General features: G+C 44.0%; 1 long non-coding RNA gene across 1 annotated transcript; it reads right to left on the bottom strand.

Annotated features, from left to right (window-relative positions):
* Positions 1–759: 759 nt before the first annotated feature.
* On the bottom strand, positions 760–4,713 carry LOC111243118 (uncharacterized). Its single transcript, XR_002670312.2, has 4 exons — positions 4,458–4,713; positions 3,870–4,101; positions 2,111–2,475; positions 760–1,855 (listed from the first exon to the last, which is right to left on the bottom strand). It is a non-coding gene; the product is annotated as an uncharacterized LOC111243118 (long non-coding RNA).
* Between the last annotated feature and the right edge of the window lie 15,259 nt (positions 4,714–19,972).

The raw sequence follows: 19,972 nt of genomic DNA on the forward strand, positions 1-19,972 counted from the left end.
CTGATGTTCATGGTGCCACAATGTACAAATCTATCCTTGTGACAAACTACGAATACTGTTGAGTTTAGATAACAGAGCATATACACGTACTGCAAACTTCTCTATGAATAAAGCATAGCTAAGCAAGCTTTCAGATACAGCGGGCAACCCGCGCACTTTATGAAATTTACTAGGTCTCGTTGGTAAAGCAGATACAGTTAATGCTCGTTTAATGAATCTATGTGTTTGGATCTGTTAATTATATGTTAATCGTCCATTTTTTTTTGACAAATCTGTTAAGAACTACTTGCTAAATAAACATTACAGTCGGCAAAAGCTGATATAGACAGCATCTATTGATTTCAATCTGCAAAAACACTGATAGATTAACCTGTGTAAAATTTATTAAATCTAAATTTTATAAGATGACTTGACCAAATTGAATATATTATATTAACTTATAAGGTATTTCGATAACATCACCCCGATGACTGTTTGAGAAAAGCTAACACTTTTTGAAGCTTTCCAAAACGCGATCAACTCACAATGATGCGTAGAAGAGTTTCTTTTTGCGGAAACTAAAAATTTCCGATTGGGGTAATTGCGAGAGTTAACTACGACATTTACGACGATTAGAGGAGATCACGTTGAAAGCGGGATTCGTTCCACTCCCGGTGGTTATATAACACGTTTACAAATGACGGCAGTTCTTTAACATCCATTAAGTGTAATAATTGTATGTGAGCCAAAAAATGGACTCCGTTCATGCTTCCCTTTGTTCGCTGGTAGTTTTCCTAAAAGGGAGAACACCGAGAACCAAAATCAGTGCAGACAGTTTAGGGAGCAAACTGTCACAGGGAACAGCAGAATGCTTCCGTGCTCTAGTCCATCTATACAAGCGTCTCTTTACGTGCTTGCGCGTTTGTGTGCGAGGTTTCCATAGAGGAAGATGCTTATTTGAGGCGACCCCTAGTTCGCTTAGACATCGTATAGGTGAATGTACTCATTAATTATTTCGACGATCATTTATCACACTAGAATACTACCAGTGTTCTATGTATGCCCTTCAAATGTTCCATCTTTAACCGACATGGTGAGTGCTTCACGTCAGGGCACCAACGAAAAGAACATCAGGAGTTGCTATCCCACAGAAAACAAGAGAAGGATCGCCGAAGAGAGATCACCATAAGCAGCATTGCACATTTTCGCCGACTTTCTCCTTCCTCCTCAATAATACCACTTTTTCGGGAGCCATGGCTAGAAGGGGCACGATAGCCTGTCAGTTGCCCCAGTGCATTGATTGCGTCGTTATGAACATTTACCCCTCGCGCTCTCACAGCACAGCCGACACGACACTGGAGATTCGCTAGTTGTTCCTTCATTAATTCATTTATTACTAACAACAATAATCGTCACTTCGCCCCCAAAGTCTCACCGTGTTGCACATGCCGGTGAGCACGTGAAGTGCTGCTAAGGGAATACGCAAACGGTCCTTTAAAAGGAAGTCCGGTATGGGGCATGCAATTGCAAGGGACAGCTGCGGTGCCTGAGAGTGACTGCTGAACAACTAGGAAGCAGTTCTTCGAAAAAGTACGAAACTACAGAGGGGCTCCTGGCTATGATGGAGAGCAAGCCGTAATCGGGAACAATGAAGAGGCCTCATCGCCACTACCGTCGCCAACACTATTACCACGATCGCTACTAGCAGTAGCAGCAGCAGCAGCAGCCGCCGCATTATATCCACTTGTTGTCGGTGGGTCCGGAGCGACGACTCAGCCGATGACGGCTACGGGGACGATTGAAGAGCTTGTAGTATACCGTAGTCTGCTGGTGAGCATATCACATTGTGTTCGCGTCGGCTCCTGGCCTGGCCATGCTGGAACGGCATACAGGACCAAGTGAATAGGTAGCGATATAGGTTTAGACTGAGCGTACTGTGAACTGCCGAGAGGTGACCACTACGTGCAAATCAACCCTAAACATGAGATGCGTTCATTGTGGATTGTGTACTGCATGACAGAGCTAACGTAGTAATAAGAAAGACGTACGCCGCTAAATGTAGCAATAAGAAGAAATAGCTTTATTGACGATCCAACAGTTACTCGTTAAATATGTTCTTCAGTACACTTACGTTGAAAAACAAAAGGCAGAATGAACGCATCTTCTGCGAACGGCATCGCTGGTCTTTAACAAAGGCCATTGTTCGGGTAAGGCAGGAAATCATGGGTAAACGGAAAATGCGAAGATGGATCGGTCGACGTCACGGGATCATATCTAGCCAGTTCCTCCCCTGCCATTTGTCCTTCTTCTCACTGATCTCGTTTAACAGTAAATCGTTGCACCGGGGAACTTCTCTCCACTCGACAAGGCTGCTGTAGGTACAACAGGGTTTGGTTCGGTGTCCCACATTGCGTTCGCAATGGGTTGTACTATATTTGAGTTCCGGTCCTCATCCATCTGCATGTGACGCTCGGAGCCTATATGAAGCTTCATTTACTTGGTCACATCACAAAAGAGCTTTTTTTTAGACCATAAGCTCACCTCACTATTCATGGGACCTCATTATTCATGGCAAATTAACGCTTGCGACCTCTCCGAATTCTCCACTCTGTCCTAGAAAAGCAGTCCCTAAAGCAATAATGTTGACACTGGGTGTGCTTGCCCTCATGAAATAAAGACCTGTGCGATTTGTCCTACTAAGTGGAATGGTTGTATTTACAGCCCCAGGATGCACCAACCAATCATCATCGGTGATGTTTTCGATTTGCAGCCTTCCGAGATTCATAAACCGCTCGAATTATATCTCAGGCTAGTCAAACTGCACGCAGTACTGGCAGCTTTAGTATGTATGTACGTATGTACGTTTCATGCTATGTCACAAAACGAGTTTTTTCGATCGGCTAATTTTTATGCCTACAAGTGAAAAATAGAGCTGAATGGCAACAAATTGAAATACCTGTATTTCATTTTCATAAAATAACCTACGCATGTTTAATGCAGTAAGCTCAAATCTTCATCTAAATGCCCCATTTCGCAAAAAGATGTAAGATTTCCTTCATTAAATAAATCAGATAGGTGGTATTTGTTGTGCTCTTTGATAACCGATCTGACCGAGCCAAATACGTACGATGCAACCATTAATCTGATTGAAATATGGCAGTATCGAGCCTCATGGCAACTACTCTGCCATCGGCATCCTTCATTTCGGCCACTTTTACTGGCGTTACGAGAATATTTTGAACGATTTAAAGTCTATTGGCTGGGATCGTCAGTTCTAGCCCGAAGTGAAATGATAATTTTGCTCAAATGCGACTAGCGGCAGACAAGTCTAATAATGCGCGTTTTATAAAAACAGAGTTTTGCAGCAGAAAAAGCTTCAAGTTGAATCGAGAAGCTTTGTCACGGTTTAGAGTTTCTTGCAGGATACGCTACGTATCGAGGCATTTTTCCAAAAAGTTTCATACAGACATTAATACGAACTCGGTGACTTTTTGCTCTTTACGGACAAGTCTAGGGGATGTTCAAAAGAAAAGACAACTAAAAGTATCCTGTTTCTTACTTATTTGTAACTCACGTGCAAAATATGTTGCACAATATACCCTTCACTGGGTAATGCATAGGCTCTTATTTAGAAAATCATCCACCAATCAAAGGTAATCTGGAGATAAGTCAAAGCAGCTTCCAGCGTTGTTAAGGAAAAAAATATTTAGGATATCATGTAAAGCCGGGCATTTTGCAGACGAAATGTGAGAATAACGCAACACCCTATAATCCGAACGATTCTCATTACTTGAAGAAGATTATTATGATGAGGACACATGTACAGAATATATGCTCATGGATATCTTATGTAAAAAGAAATAGCCCATGTGCTATAAAAGAGCCCGTACACGGATATCTACACTTAGGCGTCCTGCATGGATGTGTGTGTCTGTCTTGTGTCGTCCCGCATTAGAACATTACGGTCGTGAAAATGCTTTTTCCTCTCCCGCGACTCCCAATTCTTGCTCCAGTTCTTTGTATCACGATGTGTTTGTCAGGCTCCTGTCATTCTCGCTTGTTTCGCCTTTCACTGTGGCCTTCCACATGGTCAACCATGACAGCCGATGGGGTCCGTCCTTTCTGGCAGGCACGAAGACATGATGATGGTTTGGTATTATATATATATATATACTTTTGTATAGCTGGGCAGAGTCACAGACGGGTAGTCGAGCATGTCGAGCTGATCTATCGGTAAGTGACATTTGATGGCGTCACATTGTAAGTTGCGACATAACAGTTCCAGGCGCAGTAGGAATGGTATAAAGAAGAAGGGAAGAAACCTAAGATAGCTGTCTCAACCTTATGTCATCCGACTTACTATCACATAGGTTACTCTCGTACATAGATGGTACTATTTTAGAAAACGATGAGATTCGATGGCCAGTTAAGTTGTACTCTACGAAATAAGCGCATACGAAACAAACCATATCACTCACCCAATAATGATAAGGAGACCCTGTGTTATAGAGGCAATAGCGCGTAATCAGTATTATGATGTTTGTTGTGTAATGAACAAGGTCATATAGTTTCAAATTTTCACTCTGCTTGCATACTTCTTTTAAAATATGCGCAACCGTTTTTTGTAACGTATTTATAGATGGCAGCCTACTTTTGTCGCTTCTCACCGCTCGTGCAGCGTTGTCTAGATAATGACTTCATTATTTCACTTTACAAGCAAACCATTAAGATCTATCAAATCATATCATAGATTCTACTAATTATGTCTTTATGTATTCACGCAACAACTTATATTTCCTGATATATAACTATTCTGATCTTGCTGCTTTCTATGGAACGCGAAAATATCAATGCTACGCACGCATCTGTACCCTTTGTGCAAATCTTTGCACATGTTTAAAGCTGTTAGAAGGATAAACTTGTGAAAATTAACACTGGGCGAAAAAGGCGAAATTGGTTGACCTAATAAGCGAGTGATAATCGCGAGCGCACAAAATTCAAATGGATCGCTAAAGCTCATTAACATTAGCTGAGACCCACTTCCTCCACTCATTCCCTTTCCCTGAACCGATATCCCTGCTATTTCCGCTTTAGCGCCCTTCCAGCTTCGAGCTGTTAAGACTATGCGGTGGCTTCGCTCCTGTTAAATGCCAGGTATTATTAGCTCACTCTGCTGCTGCTGCTGCTGCCATTGCCATTGCCCCATTTGGCTTTCCCTACTTTTTTGTTTTGGCTACCGGTTATATCATAGCTTGCCCCATCCAGCCCTATTATACTGGAAGCATGTCACGTCGTGCTAGGCTCGTCGTATTACAGTGTCTACGAACTGTCAACGGTCTGTTAATACCAAGTGCGACTATGGCCGCCGTCAACCATCACTAACCTATTTGGCGGCCTTGTCACGATGCCGACGTGTTATGCTAAACAAGATTAACTCTTCTGTGCATCGCGTCCAGCGACCAACTGAAGCATATGCACTTCAACTGTGTAGAACCAACCTAATGCATAGTCCTCCTACGCCTACCACCACCTTCTTTTACCCCCTACGTCCATAGGCTCGCTGGCAGCCCTCACGAACCCCGAACAGCGGACAAATATGCGTTACGATCCAGCAACGTCTCCTATCGTTCGATCTCGGATGCGGCCCATTAAATCAGAACGGCATCTGCCCTCGTATCCATGTATACTCATAAACGCTCATATACCAATCCTCCGGCCAAATTAATCACAACAAATACATACGGTAAACATATCGATAGTCCTACTAAGAACTGTTGTGCCTACTATGCCGTAGAAAGCAAACATGGCGTTGTTGTGCGGATGTTTATGTAGTTACGTATGCATAATCTGATATAAAAATATTTGGATTATAGTGGAAAAAGCGTCGGCAGTTTGGGTATAGGTGGCATAAGTAAAGAATGTGCATTAGCATAAGACAACTAAACGGAGCGAAATCAAAGCCAATTTTATATTTACTGAATATTCAAATACTTTATTTTAGAATTCACATTAAAACCCTAATGAGAGGCAACACGCAAATGTTCGTATACATATCACCATAGTAATTTTCTTTTTGTGCTCTTTCAATGAAGCACGACGTCTATGCTTCAAATACTGATGTTGAACAAATAAAAAATTGCTAGCTTTCTTTTGCTCTAAAAGTTTTTATCTACATGCTCGTAAACCGACAGACGTTTCAAACATGATCATGTCTGTTATGCTTTGGGTCCACTGGCAAGCAATGAAGGAAAACGCACAATCAGGCCTGCGTTACTTGTCAGACAGACAATGCCCTATCTCTAAACCTCATCTCTCTTCTTTTCAAACCTAACCCCCTTTGCTTTGGTAAATTTGGATGTACTAGACGGGGGCTCATGCAGTCCTCGCCTCAATTGATATCGCATTAGTCTTGCTTCTAGCTTCTTCTCATTCGGTGAAGGCGACTGAGAAACAACACAGTTGTCTTGACACTGTTTTGAGGTCCGGTCTATCCTATACTTGCACACAGGCACACTTGGTCCTAAAAACCTAAGGAAGTCCAGTATCTGCTAGTTGTGAACTTGGATTGCGGGCGTGCGCGTAAACCAAATCGTGTGACAGATACTTTGATTTCCTCGGGGAGTTGCTGCTGTTACCTTACCGTTGTTTCCGCCTTTCGATATCGTTGAGGAGGCACCATTCTTGTGCGAACGGAAGCTATACTAAGCAACAGAAAGTAACTTCGGAGTGTGGTGCTGGCCTTTTACTCCGCAGAGTAATTCAGCCCAACCGGTTGGCAATCGATGGACAGTCCATGGGTTGTGTTTGTTGTCAAATTTACCATCGCAGTCTCCCCGACACTTTGCCATTGTCTCCCGGTGGCTATCACTCTAAAATTGGGGAATTCCTGTGCCGCCAGGACACATTGTGTCCGAAACCCATGTTATAGAACAATCTTACCGCAATTCAAACGACTATCAGTATACTTTCCTTACCCCTGTTTATTCATTTCTTATTGTTGCGGACTCCTTGGTATATAGCACTAATTCCACCTGTGGTGTGTTATTAACTGGTCACAGCGACCCTCTCGAAAGCAGCTGGATTTCAAGAAACCCATGTTCCAAATAACACGAGGGAAGGATCAAGGCACTATCTGTGGTTTTTTACTGAGGCCTAGCCACTTATATAATAATGGTAATAACATTAGTAATAATGACCGAATAGATATCGTATTATTACTTGGAGAATAGTATCGGTATGAAGCCTCAAAAGAAATAGGTGAATCACTGTTTGTAAACTACCACATATTTTGTCGCATAGCATGTTGCCGTATATTCCACTGTATATCGCTACGGATTATTTTTTAGAAAGCGACATTGCAAATACAGCTTCTAAATTTACATTTCTTAATTGCGCTCTAAGTGGGCGAGCAGGCTCGAGAAACAAGGGATGGCTTGATGTGTTCTACTAAATTTTAGTATGTAGGGACCTTTAGATTACCAGTAGGACGCGATAAAAGGCTAGAGGCATCTATGCTGTTAAACACAGAGCGCTGCGAGGGAAACATTTGGTGCATTTCCTAGCGCGCCTGCGGTGCCCAAACACTCGAGCCGGTACGGGGCTTTCGTTTTAGGGCTCTCCATATAGAGGAAAGTTCTTTGGCATAAGTATGGTGAATACCGATAGGGCGACTGGCGTACCTAACCTAACGACACATGGTAAAATATTCAGCTTGGATAGTTAGCAATTATTTAAGAGATGCATGACGAATAAGTTACCGTATAGAGGCTTGGCTGTGGTAGACAGCATAAAACCGAGAAGCGTCTAATTGTTGAGGGATGAAGTTACTTTTTGACAGCGTCTGAGGATATGCAGCTGGCTTAATGTTCACACTGGATGGAAGTTTATAGACAGAGAGTCTGTATGCAAAATAGATGAACTGCACATAAAGAACACCGTTAAACGGTCTTGAATCGGCAAAGTCTTACAAAGGAACTACGCCAGAACAAAGGACACGTCACAACATGTTTGACGCTTACAGTATAAAACATTATACAGGATTGAATTCAACGCTGCCTGGTGAAATTATGTAGCAACAAGTTAGTTCCACTATTAACAACCTCGAAAGTACAACGACGCGCCTCAGAGATGTGTGCTTTATTTCAATATTATTACTGAGATCTTCTAAGAATGACTTTTACCTTATTTCCCATGTTCTATCGTACCGCTTTTTATCACCATGTAATATAAAGTCTAAATTTTAAATTAATTAGATTTAATCTTTAGCCTAAAGCTTTAACAGTTGGTATTCTCTAGCTCGATGCATAATTAGATTTTTATTAAGTGACTGATATGCTGCGGTATTACATGTTTCGGACATTAGGTTTACATCTTAAAAGGTGTACTTGCAGCAAAAAAAACGATGTTTTTTTTTCACTTTTCAAGGAAAGCCTTAGTTGTTTCGAAGGACGCGAAGGGTCGTTTAAGTCAGGCGGCTGAACGTGGCACAGATATAGGCGTAGGGTACAACTCCGCATACCTGCTTTTTTCCGGAGGACACTAACCAAGGTGTTAACAAATAAAAGCGGTACGAGTAAGTCTTTTATGTCGTACAAGGGCGGACAGATTGAGAGCTAGCTCCAAGACGTGACGGGTATATTATAAGAATTGGATTTTTAGGGACCCAAAAGATAAGATAACGGGAATCGATAGAAACAAATTTGATTACAGACCCCTGTCGTAAGGCTTTTCCCTTCAGCAAACGAGGAGATGAAATGAGTCTGTCAAGGCATTGTCTGCCGTAGGTGAAAAAGAAGAGATAGTGCAAAAATGCAAACAAAATTTCTCGTTGAGTAGAACACTGTCGTCATTTTTTGAAACGGAGGCAAATTTACGGAAGCCTTTTGCGGTATTCGTGTCTACCAGCGGTTCTGCAAAAGCTTTAATAGTACACAGACTGGTTGATAAAAAAGTTATCGTTTGTGAGGCTCCAACATTTTCTCTGTCCGTGCTCAAACAGATTAGAAGCAGTTCAGGGCGCGTCTGTCTGCAACTTCGATCATGGAACCGAACGTTTGTTGTGCAAAACACATCATCCACTGTATTCAATGATCACTAACGTTTTGGCTTGTCACTAATTTGTTGAACGAGAACGCGCATAAGCTTTGCGTTTTTCGATTTCAGTATTCAACCTGGCTAAAAAAAAAAAGTCACTTGAATAGTTAAAAAGCTACGAGCTATTATTAAAAATATTCCAGTCAATGAAACGCTACATTAGAAAGCAAGAACTGTTTCTACAACGGTGGATTCATGGGCAAACATCATTATTTAGCCATAAAAACACAACGGCAAGTGAATCCTGCAAGCTCTTAGCCACATTGTGCGAAAATGCTGATTAGGAGCCCATTCGTTCAGTTTTGTCAAAGCGTGACCAGCGAGTGGAACTATTTTCCGAGGCCGAGTAACGTTGATGGCTGAGCTATGCAAACGAAACGATGTGCTTTCAAGGTGTACTTTGAAGTAGGAGATGGGGCCCGGTCAGTGATTACCATTACCGTATTTGATCCCTGTCTCTCCCCCCGCTCCAAAGACGAGGTCGAAAGTGTTCGCATATGTGGTAAACACGGCTTTTCCGAGATACGATAGTCATCACCAGCAACACCACAAGCACTGCCGATGCTACTGCTGGCATAGCTGCCACCACCTCTGTTGAAGCCCAAGCCACAAAGGCGAGCTATTTGCATAATTCAACTTTGGCTGTCGGAAACGGTTCGTGGAGGACGTGAGGTGCTTCGTCAAATTCGAGATACGCTAGCTAGTTCCAACGCTACAAGCTCCCAGGCTTCGCCGGCGTCGTTGGAAACCGAACGCGACGAGATGGCTAAGATGAGACGGCGGCTTGGGCCCATCCCATTCTATGTGCCCCTCATACATGGGGGCATTGTACGTACATCAAGGAAAGGAGACCAGTGAGCCAATGGGCTGGTTGCTCGCGAAGCCGTAGGCTTCTTTCCAAACTGTAAACACACGATGGGTGACGTATTATGTATGAAGCGTGTTGACGGGCGGGGAGAGGCTAAAGGGACCACACAAACGAACGAACGAACGAGCTTTGCCTTGCGGCGTCGCGCCGGTAACGCTGCAGTCACAGCGACACGCATACAGACTCTTTCAATGCACTACCAACTGCCTGAACCACCGTCGTAGGCCGGCCAGTCAGGCAGTTTGGGCGATCACCATGACAACGAGGAGCACAATTTACGTCAGTCGGTCGACTACGCGTCCATGTTTCCATGCGAATCCGTATGCATGTGCCACGGGCATGTTCGCCCGACATGTTCGGTCTGCGTAAGTGTCTATGTATTTGCCCAAGGCTGTGTGAAGATCCTTCCCAGTGACGGACGTAGAGAGCTGCTAAGAAATGAAGAACGCAGTTCCTTTCCTCGCATGCAACTACACTAGAGGCAAGAGGACAGTCACATAGTTGAAATGGATGTGAAGTTCGTATTGACCATACTATAGCATTTTGCTCGGCGGGTTTGGATAACAATGAGCACAAAATTAGAATAACAAGCATTCAGTGCGTTAGTTTAGTCGGTTACCCATGGGTGAGCAAACTTTCTATTCGCTACGCGATACTTACACAAACTGTATCCAAAAGGGGGTTTGTAGCAAGTAGCTATGATATCAGCGTCAATTGTAGACTGGAAGATGGTCGGATTTGACTGTCAAAAACGAGCACCGCCACCATTTCGTACGAAACAATTTATAGACAACGTTAATAAATGTTTCAGTTACTGGCAGAAACAAACACAAGACTGGAGAGTTTGCTGCTTAGCTTATAGCTATTCCCACTTTTTCTCAAATATATAGATATACATATAGGTGTGTATATATGTAGGTTATCACATGCCGTTTCTGACAATAAATTGCAGTTGTCATCCGAAATATTGGAACAATGAAGGATCGTTGCTTTTTGATGTTTATCTAAATCCGTTGATTAATCGATAAGTGCTGTTACTTTGTGTTGGTAGTTCTACGGAACTGGGAACGCATTGTCGGAAGGTGAAATAGGGTGCGGTCAACAAAACAATCCTGTTGCACAATGACTATAACAGAAGCGGTGACGAACAATTCGTAATGCTCTCTCCGGGAAATTGTAGGAGTAGTGCTGTTTGCCCCCGATATAATCTCATTGGACATTATCATAGAGGGCAAAGCTAAACGCTACACCACAGTATGACGCGTAAGACACACATCGTCATCTAAGACTAGTGCCTTGCGAGCTGCTCTGCGTGTGAAAAATCAGTCGACAATTTACGCAAATTTGATTACCGCCTGATGACGCGTTGAGGGCCTGGCAGCGCAACGCCCTCCTAAAGGACCCAGAGGGCGGTATCCACAATGCTGTGGGTTCTGCTACTGAAATGCGTTCGTACTTCGGTTGGCCGAATGCACTCCGACCCACCCTGATCCATTGAAGAACCACTGAGCTGCAAGCTTCGTAGTGTGAAGCTGAAGCGAGGTGGCTGGCTTGCATCGATTGTGCGGTCGCGGTTCCTATTATATGTACATAGCTGAATGAGTGATTTATGCAAAAGGCAACTGAGAACATCCCAGCACAGTTATTGGTGTCTGAGGCCGATTGTGGCTTGCTGTCGCCAGGTGTTCGACAAAGATGCGCGACAAGTAACGGTTCAGTAGAATGAAGTAACAGGAGAGCAATGATTGAACCAGCGTCACGTAATGTCGGGTAATATGAGAGCCGGAAACCAGTTTTACGTTGTGCACGGGCTTGATTACGGACAACGATTATGATCCCGTCGCCGTTGATAATGAAAATGAAGGGAAATTTTTAGACTACGTCAGTGGCGCTTTCTTCTGCATCCACAGTCGCTGCTAGTGATTAGTCAACGTGCCCTCCAGCACGCCGCTGTCACGTTTTTGTTGTATTCTCCTCTAAGCAACAAGTTGCATTGGATAGATGGAGGCTACAACTAGAAGGCGTACGAAACGAAAGAAGGAAAGCAGTAGGAGAAAGAAGCGGATGGAAGTAAGGAGGTGAGATTCCCAACGCACGAGGCATCAGATCAAAAGGCTATACGAAAAAGCTTGTTGCAAGACAGACATGACACTCCCATACTCGCGTAGTCACACATGACCAGAACACAAACTGACAGACATTGGGGCAATGTAGCTAGGATGAGCAGCTGCGGCGAAGATACGCCCACCTGTCCAACCCAGAACTTGCCCGATACCGTCGACGACGGTGTTCCTGCTCTTGCTATCTGTTGGATTAAGAGAACGAGTAAACGGGGGGAGGGGATCACCGCGAGGCTTTAGGCAAGCCTCTGTACGAACAATTCTCGCCTCATGTACACTTTTTTTTATAACCCAATAATAAAGGAAACAGACAGAGTGGTGTTGCATACAGAGAGTTCTTTGCCTTTTGCTTTTGTGGGTGTTCATCAGAACGTTAACTCGAATGAACTCGGCCGTTCACGTCGTACGGCTTACTTGTTTTGTAAGCAGTGCTGGCGCTAAGTTTACAATATAACGGAGGTGCGGGTGGGCTTTTTCCATGAGCCCAAAACATACTGTTGTGGGCTGTGGCACGCATTGAAAGCCACTTTTGCTGCCTCTGCGAAGTTCAGTGCCTCTTAGCAGAGTTAGCCAAGGATCTGAACGCTGGTCCCAGACCTGTAGTTCCGCTGACTGATTCTGAGTGTACCGAAGGTCCCATTCCTAACAACTGTGGTAAACGAATAAAAATATTAAAAAAAATGCAAAATATTCATATCAATTTTATTGTCAATGAAAAACGACATCTATATGCTTTACATAACGTGATATCGAAATCAGTCTCGTTATGCGTTAGTAAGGAAACATAGAGAACAGTGTAAACAATTTAAGACACTCATTTCCAAATAGCAGGTCTGTGTCTCGATGATAAGCGCCTCCTTTCTATTATATTAAAATAAAATTCACGTTGAACTATATTGATGCTTTTTACGATAGTTACTGAAGTCACGCTGTATGAAACGTAGCTCATTAGAAAGACAGAGTAGGTATTTTGTGTACCAGGAAGAAAGTGTCACTCTGATGTGCTAAAGGTGTCGTCCTCAGATGAGTCCTGGACCTTTTTAGAAAGAGCAACACACAAACGTACCGCTCTAGCTTCTCCCGAGAGATACAACGTCTGCCACCTTGATTTTCATAGGCAGCTATGGGATTTCTGTACAGTGACTAATGTCAAGGAAAGCTGTACCTAGTTACGAGCAAAGAGGACTAGCTGAGGATTTGAGGTAACGGTGTGTATGATTATCGCCTATCCCGTCACAGCTAGTACACTCAAATGTGCAGGACGTAATAAGTGAGGAAGCCCTCGAGTAGAACCATGCTGTCTCTGGTTACGTTGTACATCTGCGATGAACGTGTCATGGGCCTTATATATTATAGTAGGTGTAAAGTCTCAATTTGGGTGCTCTCGTGAGAGACTCAGAGAAGCCGATAGGAGAATCTGAGAGGACGCTGTCAAGCGGTGAATTACGTAGTTCCTTCCAAGGTTGTGCTAAGCTTGGTCTGAAAAATATTTCCTTTCTATATCTCACTAAGGCTGTAGCATACTTGTAAAGTGCATAAAAGTATATTTATATATACAATACGGGAACGCTGTGCTCACCTAACGGCTGTACATGTTCCCACAGCAACCACACGGCGTATTTAACTTACGACACGAGCGTTTCACAAGCTCTTTTATGCGTGTGTGTATGCAAAGCACTCAGATCCGCCTACATATACTGGAACTGTTATTGCAATATAGAGGCGGATCACGCAGACTGTGTCTGATGCACACACTCAATGCCGGCCTCCGCGGCCATATTTTGTTCTGTCTGACAACCAATATGAAAAAAAACTGAAATTCAAACACTAAAAGAGCGAGTTCCTTGGTCTTCTTCCAACAAATAGATGCCGGTGAAACGAGTTGTTCAGCACCCATGCACAAGATGAGCAAGCAGAATTTTCAAAAACTTTGCCCTTCAATTGATCAGCGACGTCCGGCAAAAATTTCCGAATACCTGCACGCTGCTTCTAGTGCGGGTACGTGCACACAGAAGCACGCTACCTGAACTCCCCATCTCCGTAATTTTTCCCAAGTGCCTAACCTGCGTAAGAGTCGTGGTTTGGCACAAGCACCGATCGTCGCAGATATTCCTGCAACTGCTGCACGAACGATCTAGCAGGTTTCACCTGCAGATCTTACCCCGTGTTCGGTCTTCCCTCCCCTCCCGGATGTACTACGAATCCCACCACATATCGTAGATGCTTCAGCTGCTTGCGGTATTCGTAATGCTTCCTCTTGACGATGAGACGATTGTGTTGCTTATTTGGATGCTTGCCTACTGGTTCGCCACCGCTGCTATTGCGGGTAATGCCTGGTCAATCCACTACACGGTGGCATATCGTAGCTGTGGCCTTTCAACGATGAACCTACCGTGGTTAGTCTCGACTAGCGACGGTGGTCGGAAGCGGGAAGGTTGGGGGTGGGATCAGAGTTTGGGTCTGAGAGCAAGAAAAAGAGGAAGGCAGATGGACATCTAGCTATCTATATCGTATAGTAAAGTGAGGCGCAGTGAAGCCTAGCGCACAATCAGTTAGACCGAACACTATATGGCAGTGCTTGCTGGGAACTGGTGGCTGTTGGTTGCTACTGGCAATCTGGTAAGTGCATAGTATTTTCCTACACCACTACACTTCAGCAGTTGTAAGGCCGTACATTTGATCTCGTATAGAAAGTGGAGGGCTGGTTGAGGAGACTGCAGTCTAAAAAGTGGGGTACTAGCGAAGGCGGCCATGATATAGCACAGTAAGTAGCAGTTTAGTTCATTGCTCGCTCCTGCTGTATGTCTGCAACAGTAGAGGCTTCAAAGCTAGATATGCTGTGGCAGTAACATGCTATGGATCTAGCACAGACACAAACATATTTGCTCCTTCGCCAATGGGCGACTCCCATGCGTGCGAAATCTCATGTAGCGATTCTTCGATGCTAGTTGTGGCAACTAAATTACCTGGCGAGGACTGTTTAGCCACTCTAAGAGCTGCAACGCCTGAGGACCAAAGGAAAGGAGAGAACGCGGCCAATGTTTCGGTGAAGAAGCGAAGTCTGAGGAGAAGGAGGCAGAAGCGGTGGTAGCATGCGGTGGTCTTGTGAAGTGCTATCTATTAGTGTGTATGCTATAGTGCTCGAATTATGTTTGCTGCGTGATTACTAGCTATTACCGGTGGATGATTCCCGAATGATACAACAAAGCACACATGAGAGTAGCCAACTTATCCAGGCCGACACTCAGTTGAGCCCTGTGCGATGCACGCCGGCGCTTGCGACGTGAGCCGAGGCCACTCCTTAGTCCGATGTTTGACATAGGCCCTCTGAGGCAACTTTCAATGCGATACGCATTGAAGAGGAAAAACAGACGCTCACTTTCAAGCTTCCCTAAAGAACAATCAGTTTTATAAATCTACCTACACTAGGACTCCTCAGCGACCTCCATTGCATAACAATCTTCAGCAAGATTATAGTAACAGCAAATGAAACATTTGAATCAGCAAACAAGAAACTCGCTGATATTGCTGAACGGACTTTTTATACTTTATAAAGCCCCAATAGAATCAAATTGACATTGTTGTTCGGAAGTATCGATATGTTCCGCAGCTCTACTCATTTACGTCCTAATAGTACTCGACACTCCTATAAGCACTTTTCCTGCACTATAAGAGAATGTTATTTATGAGGCCATTTTGGTTACGATTTGCATAAGACCAATTTATATCAGCTGGAAAAAAAGCAGGCCGTTATCCCAAATACCACACGATTTGCGAGCTCTTCTTCTGGGCCGGGGGTTTGGGGATCGATAGAATTAAAATGTTCTTTCCATTTGTTAAAATAGCCGCCTACCGGATTTCGAGACAAATCGTGTCAGACGACGTCCATTTAGTCGATAATTTGTCGGGAACGAAATATTTTCAAGCAATCGATTTCTTTCTGCGCTCAATACAGCGTCTATTGCTCTAGCAACTTAGCGACTGGCTTGGTCCTCGTATCAGAAAGATGAATTGGCGCCGAGGCTACGTTGGTGAGCCTTTAAATTGAAACAATCGTTGGCTGTGAGCTTCCGAGGACTGTTTTTCATCCTCTTAGGACTGTAAAGTGCCCCAATTGTATAGGGCCATGTATGGCTGTACACGTGGTTTCCCCATCATTTGCAAGCACATTTGGATTTGAGTTCTTATCAATTGCATAGTTTGCTTCATCGGTTTATTCTTGCTACGACGAAAGCAAAAAGAGGAGGGTGCAAACCTGTTCCAACAACTGATGACGCCGCGCTGCATGCTTCGTTAGCCAGTTAACCGGAATGTTTTGGGCCATATTGAAATGGCCAATCCCAACGATGAAACAATTGAGACTGCCATGATTTCGGATAGAGCCCCTGCTTTTAGATTGTTGCGGTGGAGATAATATTCTGCTACAGATTGTTGCGATAACATTTACTGCGGAGCAACAAGGAAAGAGCTTATGTTCTGTTCACCTCTTCCACTGCCGCCGCCGCAGCTTTCACTCCTCAATGCACTCTCGCTTGCCCGAAGTGACAACGTCTCTCGATAGCTCAACGCGGAGTTTCAAATGGCACATGTGCTTCAAGCATATGGCAGTGACACCCCATACTGAGTGCGAATAAACGCTAGCTTGAACTCGGCTTCTCTCTATAGCTCGCAATACGCGCCTGATCATTACGCTATCGCTGATACACCACAGCCACTGTACAAGAATTATTATGTACTAAAAGCTGACTGACATCACTCGGCACCAGTCACTCACACGTATCCACTGGCTAACCGCCACTGTGATAGCAGTGACGTTAATCACGAATCCGACGGCTGAAATGCGTGGGGTTCCTATGGGAGCCAGTATGAGTTAAGGAAGAACAAAGGATAAGAAGAGCACACAGTAAAAGTTATGCCCGACGTATGTGTGCTGGATTGAACAAAAATGACGAAGTCAGTCGTGCGTGCTTGAAGGTAGCGCTGTAGAGTCACGGGGAGCCACGAGACGGCCGTTGGATCGGAAAAACCGACCATAGGTGAGAGGCGAGAGATGTGCAAGGAAAGGCGCGAAGAGCTGCTTGATAAGGAACAGCAAAGGAATAACACGCACTGGAGTCTGCACATCACATCGATGCCGCCGTATTGTAGAAAGCCAGGCGGATAATAGCAAAGAAGAGCGATGGCGCTGGCGTTTCGTGGCTGTTGTTGTTGCAAAGAAAAAGGCAAGACGGCACAGAAATGGGCCATGGGACAGCACGAACAGGATCGCAGAGGAACATACAAAGCGGCAGGGTGATGATTTCCATAAGGTGGTGCACCATAGGGCACAACTCAGTGAGGTATGAACGGATGTTCTCATGTATAATGGTGGTAATGGTCGTGTCGGTGTGGCTAGAAAGTGCCGCTAGCCTCCGCTGCAGGGTGAGCAAAGGTAGACGCAGGATGCATGCCTGGCTGAACCAGCGCCTCGCTTGCGGTGATGGTGAGAACGAGAACTGTAGAAGAGTGACAGGCACACGATCCGAGCGGAGCGAAGATGAGGACGCCGACGAGGCACATGTTGAAAGCATGAAAAAGAAAGACACGAACGGACAAAAGCAGAGAACGCAAACAACTATACATACGAACGGCTGGATACGGGCAAAAAATGAGTATTCGATTCGTCGTTGGCTCACGGGCTCGCGATTCAGATTTGAAGTTGTCGCAGGAAGTAGAAGTAGGTGCACCGTAGCGATGGGTGACTGAAAAAACACGATGCAAACCCGTGAAAGACTTCACATGAAACGATAAGGTGAAATAAAGAAACTTTGGCCAACAAAACATCTATAAAAATACTGAGAATAAACGAAAGAAGCCATAAAATGTCCCAATCACTTCTATATTTGAACAAAGTGAATCGTTCATTAACATTTTATTCCAGTGCATCGTATACATATTGTTGGGGACGTCGTAGGGATGAACGTATCTAAATGTCATTTATATTTTACCATTTCCCGTTGTCGGACAACAGCAAGATAATGACGTCCAAAAGAACGTCACAGTATTGCTTAAGCGTCATGTATGCTATTCCACTCAGAGACATTCCCTGTATGTATCCTCAATAGGAAATACATTCTGCGGACAACAGCTCACAAATGCATGACAAGTTGTGAACATATGGACGCGTTTATACACAGGTGTATAAACATCACGTGAATTTTGAAGCAACACGCGCTGATACGTTTACGCAAGATGGAGACTTTGATGTTGTCCTTCTTGGCTTCCGCCCAATATAACGTCCAGGCGCTAATTTTATACTAAAGCTAATACGATGGACAAGGTAGAAAATAAGTTAGTTAGTTTTGAAAAAGGCTATATCTAGATAAATAAACTGGGGTTTACTAGAAGATTATTTAAATAATCTTGCTTTTTTGCTGACACATATATGCGATGTGTTAAAAAAAGTATAGACAATTTGCCTTTGTACCGATCGCATATATCCAAATCGGGCTAATCGAACAGTTGTGCCCTTTGAAAAAATCTGTGTGGCGCGTGTACTTTCAACCATTCAGTCTGAATTTCCTGAATCGTCTCAATCATTTTTACTTTCAGGTGTTTTTTGAATTTCGGAGAGAAAACAAGGTTGCACGAGGAGGACGGCGTATGTGGCTCCTCGCGAGGGCGTTAAGGTTCTTCTGAGCTAGTTCTTCACGAATCTGAATTTGCCTGAAATATAGGTCTTTCATCTTCTAAAATGGCCTGGCATGATTCATGTCCACCGATAACACTTACCGTTGACTCAAAGCCTGATTCCAAAAGACATTCTCCAGCATTGACACAGACGCGTTCTTTAGTAGTCTGTGTTCGTTTTCTATGAAAACAGGGAAAGGCCCAAAAATTGCCTATTTTAAAACGCTTGCAAAATATAAAGCACACGTGCGTTTTCTGTAAGACACCGGCCACACTCCATGAGACTTCTTTGTTTAGGCCTGTTTTCTTTTATAAAGTGATACGTGCAGTTGATTTCAGCAGAGTTTCCTGTCAGTAATATCTGGCTAATTGATCCCCGGATGAGTGTCCCAGAACGATGGAAGTGGGCTCACGATGGCTGAAATCAGCAACCCCTTGACAGTAATAGAGCCACCTCTCTGCGGGAATATGTCTAAGTAGATTTATGTTATTCGGCTTTCCCCGACATCGTGCTTTTCCGTCACGGATATCTTTACGCTTGCAACTTCTGAACGCTCAACTTTTCAAGACAATTTTCTGGAGCCTCAAATCTCTGACGTGCAGTATTCAGCTTTCAGCAGCTGCTACACGACGAATCCGCAAACATCGCCGCTCCTTTCCGACCCGAAAATTTTTCTGCCTTCTTTCGTCCGCGCCAGGTTCACCTGCCGCAGCTGTTATTAGCGTCACTGCAAAAGGCTTCTTTGTTATGTTTGTCGCTGTTGTTGCTGCTGCTGGAATTGTTGCCACTACGAGATCCAAACTTTCTCCCAGCCACTTCATGAATATTGCCAATCAAAGCGTGTATTCCGGCACGTTGAATCGCAGACACTGACGTAGGAAAGAGACGGAGGCCTCTGTTGTTGCTCATCTAGGTAGTCTAGTGCTTCCGGTTTTATCTGCTACTTTTAATTACTACTAAGACTATGATGATCGTTGGCCCCTTAAACCGATGAAACTCCAATCAGGTAATAAGGAAATCAAATAACAGTGCTCACATATACAATCAGTCATACTCAGACATGACGATTTTTCAGCCGTTGATACGGGTCTTCTTCACTTTCATTAATGGTAACGGAGTTCAAGTGCCTCATAAAACTATTTGCTCTAATGAAAATACATAATTTTTTAAAATATCTCCACCCCGAGTAAAACTAGCACCGGCCTAATATTGCTTACCTTATCTTCTTCCGAGCTTTTCCTA

Source organism: Varroa destructor, unplaced genomic scaffold (genome assembly GCF_002443255.2).
Source record: "Varroa destructor unplaced genomic scaffold, Vdes_3.0 BEIS01000001.1, whole genome shotgun sequence".
NCBI lineage: Eukaryota > Metazoa > Arthropoda > Arachnida > Mesostigmata > Varroidae > Varroa > Varroa destructor.